General features: G+C 39.3%; 1 long non-coding RNA gene across 1 annotated transcript; it reads right to left on the reverse strand.

Moving 5' to 3' along the window:
* Nucleotides 1-4,910: 4,910 nt before the first annotated feature.
* On the reverse strand, nucleotides 4,911-5,502 carry LOC145069830 (uncharacterized). Its single transcript, XR_013689691.1, has 2 exons — nucleotides 5,392-5,502; nucleotides 4,911-5,302 (listed from the first exon to the last, which is right to left on the reverse strand). It is a non-coding gene; the product is annotated as an uncharacterized LOC145069830 (long non-coding RNA).
* Between the last annotated feature and the right edge of the window lie 402 nt (nucleotides 5,503-5,904).

The following is a 5,904-nucleotide window of genomic DNA, read 5'->3' on the forward strand; positions in this document are numbered from 1 at the left end:
TGGGATGCCGTCTCAAAAACGTTCTATGACGAATCGGATGAGACTCAACTGTTTGAGTTGAATCAGAAAACATTCATCACTCGTCAAAACGGACATCCTCTCCCAACCTACTACAACGAACTTGTAAGTCTCTTCCAAGAAATAGATACTCGTATGAATGATAATGGTAATAATGTTGAAGCCACAATGGCTGTAAACAAGGCACTGTCCCGTTTTAGGGTTCACATTTTTTTGGCGGGTTTGGACCCAGACTTTAACCAGGTCAGGAGTGAATCCCTTAGAAAAGACCCACCTTTAAGCCTTGAGGCGTGTTACGCCTATATCCGAAAAGACCTGAATCAGAGACAAGCTATGGACCCGATACCGATTGAACCCGACAGTGTTGTTAATATAGCTGCTCAAAACAGACCATCAAAAACCAAGGGGTCTAATGAAAAGGTTGGAAATAATTTTGTGTGTACTCATTGTGGAGAATCGGGTCATTCAAAATTAAGATGCTATGAAATAATCGGATATCCCGATTGGTGGGATTTCTCGAAGAAACCGAGAAAGAAGCTTCCGCAAAGCCAAGCAACCGTGGCCACATCTTCGCAGAATCAGGAAGGGTCTCCAGTTGCTGCTCATACCTCTACGAATCAGGTTAAGTCTAGCAGAAAATCTCAAAAAGATAGTGATTGGATTATTGATACGGGGGCTATGGATCATATGATCAATAACCCAAACTTGTTGACTACATCGTATACTTGAAAACAACCAAAACAACTAAATATCTACACCGCCGGTGGAGATATTGAAAAAGTTACAGCCTAAGGCACTGTAAAAGTGTCTAGTTCTATGGAATTGGATTCTGTCCTTGTGGTCCCTTTTCTATCTACAAACTTTTTGTCAGTTAGTCAGATAACCAAGGCATTAAATTGTTACGTTACTTTCTGGCCAAATGACTGTGTTTTTCAGGACATGGAGACTCACCAGATTCGTGGTTATGGTACTAGAAGAGGGAGGCTATATTACTTAGAAGAAGGTCATCGAAGTCAAGCAAATCATGCAGGAGTAGCTAGAGCAAATAAGTCCCTGGCCATGTTATGGCACCGTCAGCTTGGACATCTTTCATTTACATATCTTAGGAAGTTGAAACCAAACTTGTTTTTGAATATTTCAGAAAATGTTTTTAGTTGTGACATTTGTGAATTATCAAAAAATAAACGTATTTCATATACTCCTAGTGAGTGTAAAGCTACTACTCCTTTTGCGGTAATCCATTCCGATGTATGGGGCCCGGCTCCAATTGAAACTCCTAATGGTGCTCGATATTTCGTTACATTCATAGATGAATGCACCAGAATGATGTAGGTGTCTCTGCTCAAACACAAAAGTGAAGTATTTAATGCGTTTAAAGAACTACACATACTTATAAAAACTGAATTTCGTAGAAATATACACACCCTTCAGTCGGATAATGGGGGTGAGTATGTGAGTCTTGAGATGGGAAACTACTGCAAAACGAACCTAATCCGGAATCAAACTTCATGTGCGTGGACTCCACAACAGAATGGGCTTGCCGAACGCCGTAATAGGTCCATTCTCGAAATTGTTCGAGCTCTTATCTTTGATATGAATGTCCCACGTAAATTTTTGGGAGAGGCAGTTAAGTCGGCAGCCTACATTATGAATCGTACACCTTCACGAGTGATTGAATTTACTACACCCATGCAAAAACTTCATGACCTACTTGGAACCTCGCCTAACAAGAACCTTGAACATAGGGTTTTTGGTTGTACCGTGTATGTACATCAGAATTCTGGTAAGCTAGAACCCCGAGCCACCTGTTGTTTCTTTCTTGGGTATGCTGATTTCAAGAAAGGCTACCGGTGTCTCGATCCCGCAACTAGTAAGGTGTACATCACTTGGGATGTTTCCTTTCATGAAACGATACCCTATTTTTCACGTGAGGGCTCGGGGAGAAGCAATGTAATGGTGAAGTTAGCCCGACAGAATCATCACCGGTGCCTGAACCCGTTTTTCAGACTGAAGTTAGCACCAGTGGACTGGATGACTCCGATGAAGATTATGAACCAATACCTAATGACTTCTCGCCTACTGATCCCGCTGGAACTGATCCCGCTGCTGAAACCGTTGCTGAAACCCAAGCGGATAATACCGATAACACTGATGACGACATCGCTACTGCTGATGATAATGTACCGGGTTCACCTAGTTCTTTCATTTTGCAGGAAAATAATGGAAGTGGCGAGGAGTCCTCTGTCTTTGATGAAGGATCTGAGCAAAGATACCCAACAAGGAGTACACGTGGAAAGCCAAAACGACAGTATGAACCTGTCTTGACTGCAAAAGGGAAATATCCGATCAGCAATTACGTTTCACAACACCGACTCACAGGGGCGCATGCGTCATTTGTTGAAAGCTCGTCAGATATTACCATCCCTAGAGACATACACGAAGCCCTAAAGGATGAACGATGGAAAAATGCGGTAAATGAAGAAATGTAAGCATTACAAAAGAATTTAACGTGGGATTTGGTTGCACTCCCTAGCGGGAAGAAAACAGTTGGGTGTAGATGGGTATTTAGTGTAAAGTTAGACTCAAATGGAAAGGTTGTGAAGTTTAAAGCGAGATTGATAGCGAAGGGGTATACGCAAAAATACGGAATAGATTACGGGGATACTTTCGCACCTGTGGCAAAAATCAACACTATCCGAATCCTAATATCAATTACAGCAAATGAAAATTGGCGTTGAAACAATTTGACGTGAAGAATGCGTTCCTAAATGGGTGTCTTGAAGAAGAAGTGTACATGGAACCGCCACCGAGTATCGAAAGTCGTGGTAAGGTGTGTAAGCTAAAAAAAGGCGTTATATGGTTTGAAACAGTCACCAAGAGCATGGTTTGGCAGATTCTCAGTGTTTATGAAAAAGGTTGGGTATAAGCAAAGTGATGCTGATCACACCTTGTTTATAAAGTCAAAAGTAGGTGGAAAGATAACAGCCTTGATTGTGTATGTCGATGACATGATAGTAACAGGAAATGACGAAAAAGAGATGGAAGAATTACAAGCAGTTCTAGCAGCTGAATTTGAATTAAAAGACCTTGGAAGCTTAAAATACTTCTTAGGGATTGAAGTAGCTAGATCAAAGAATGGGATAATGATGAACCAACGGAAGTATGTGTTGGATTTACTGACGGAAACTGGAATGCTAGATTGTAAGCCGATTGACACTCCTATTGAAGTAAACCATCATCTGGAAATACTTCCAAATAAGGTTCCAGCTAACAGAGACAGGTATCAAAAATTGGTGAGTAAATTGATCTATCTGTCTCACACTCGTCCTGATATAGCCTATGCTGTATCTGTGGTTAGTAGGTTCATGCACGCATCTAATGAAAAACATATGAATGCGGTGTATCGGATTTTAAGGTATTTGAAGTCATCTCCTGGCAGGGGTTTGTTCTTTGGAAAGAACCAAGATCACCATGTAAGTGGGTTTACGGATGCAGACTGGGCTGGAGATAGGATGGATGGAAAATCCACCTCGGGTTATTTTACTTTTGTGGGTGGAAATCTAGTTACTTGGAGGAGTAAGAAACAGAAGGTCGTATCAAGATCGAGCGCGGAAGTAGAGTTTAGAGGTATGGTTCATGGTATGTGTGAACTGTTGTGGATCAAGAGAATCCTAAGGGACCTTGGCATTTCGTTGAAGTCTCCCATGAAGCTATATTGTGATAATGAGTTTGCGGTAAAGATTGCAAATAACCCTGTACAGCATGATAGAACCAAACATGTAGAAATCGATAGGCACTTTATTAAAGATCATCTAGAACGCAAGAAAGTGGAGCTTCCTCACGTTGGAACTGAAGATCAATTGGCGGACATGTTGACAAAGGCGGTGTGTGGAAGAGTTTTTCGAAGCTCTCTTGACAAGCTGGGAATGGTAGATATCCATTCTCCACCTTGAGGGGGAGTGTTGGCGAGAGCTGAAAGTTAGGAACATTTGTTGTATTTAGAGTTATCTAGATCCTAGTTATCAGGATAGTTATCGTGTATATGTAACCTATATATACTTGTAACCTTGTTAATATTCTATATATGAAAACATTAGGAAGATAATTCCTCCAAATCTGATCTAAACTACATAATATTATACTTATATGTCGTTTTAAAATGTTTCGGTTTTTGAAAACCAAATTATAAAAACCGATCCCGAATTGTAATTAGATCGGATCGGATCGGATTTGAATTTAGTTTGGATTATTCGGATCTATGTTTTAAAAACCGAAATCAATTTGGATTCACCTGTTTAATCGGATCAAACCGATCCATCCAAACGAACACCCTTAGAAGTGGACACCTCTCCAAAGAATAGGAGCAAAAGCAGAGTTGATGTTGTATGAGGGGAAAACTCATACTGATGTGTTTGTTCCGGTAGCTTATTAAATTTACATTTTTGGTCCCTAGTATAGTTATTTTTGCAAATTTGGTCTCCAAAGGTTCTTTTGTTGCAATTTTGGTCATCATTTGAGGCTCTTTTTAACAATTGTTTGAAAATTTTGTCCACAAAATAATCGGTTTATTTGGAACAGAAACAAAAAAACGTTACAAAAGCCTCAATAAGGACCAAATTTGAAAGAGACTAAACGCCGCCTTGTGCCTGAATTTATGCTCAAATTAGCGGCAAAAATTAGCCCCTTTTAACCGGTTCCACACATTTTTTTTTGTACATCTCATAGTCATATCTATAAATATCTTAATGTCCTCATATTTGTTAAAATCCAAGCATACATACAAATTTAAAGAAAGTTTCAACATTTACGTCAAACATAAAACATATTCCTTGATTCCTATGCCTCCGTCTGATTTTATATAAGAATCATAGACAGGTCTAAAAAGGATGAAGAAACGAATAGTCCTACCGAATATCTGTATACATGCATGTGATAATACAATATTGTTACAATCATCATCCCAGCTAGCTCAACAAAATCATGTTTTTAACATCACTTGAAACATGCATGAAAGCTTATAATTATGATCCCTTACAATACACATATTTTTTACACTTCCTACTACCGATGTTGTATGTACCTGGACATTGGCCATTTATTCCGGCATTACAGGCCGTGGTCGATCTCTGCAAACTTTTATAGATGATTGGTTGTCGTCCCTCACGGGTAGGTGAGGGTGGGGATGGATGTTGTAGTGGGGGTACACCCTTATATTTTGGTGCACTTGGTGATTGGCTCCCATGGACATCTCGAAGGATTGAAGGTTGTTTACCTATTCTCCCGTCTGATTAATTAAAGAGAATGTTATGATCAGTCTCACTTTTATAAATGATAGAAAGATAAATTAATGTATATGTGAAGGTTTGAACTTACTTGATGCGATGATTAAGAAGAAAGAAATCAACATGAGAACTACTACACCGGTCTTCTTTCCCATCTTGTTGTCAGAGAACTACAAGATTGCAAATCATAATTTGGCACTGGTTAACTGTGACTATATATTTATAGAGAACGTTTATGTCGACTTGTTATCTACTTTTGAAAATAAAATAAATATTGTTCAACGTCAATCCCATGGACCATGCACGTAGTCTTTGGCTCTTTGCAGGATAACTTAACCGACGACCAAGTCGTGGAGTATCAAGTACTGGGAGGGGACTAAAGAAGAAAGGGTTCATATGTACAAGTGTACAACCAGCTACAGCCGGGAATGTACAAGCGTTAATTATACGCATTTAAATTATTAAATACATGGTATTTACTTTGGCATATATTCAAGACAAAATTGCAAAAATGGTCATGTGGTATGCATATTTTTGGGGTTTTAGTCCAAACCTTGATTTTTTTGGATTAGTGATCATTTTGAGCTAGTTTCCTTGCGTTTTT

The sequence above is a fragment of the Lactuca serriola genome, chromosome 8, assembly GCF_051521515.1.
Source record: "Lactuca serriola cultivar US96UC23 chromosome 8, Lser_US96UC23_V15, whole genome shotgun sequence".
Classification (NCBI taxonomy): domain Eukaryota; kingdom Viridiplantae; phylum Streptophyta; class Magnoliopsida; order Asterales; family Asteraceae; genus Lactuca; species Lactuca serriola.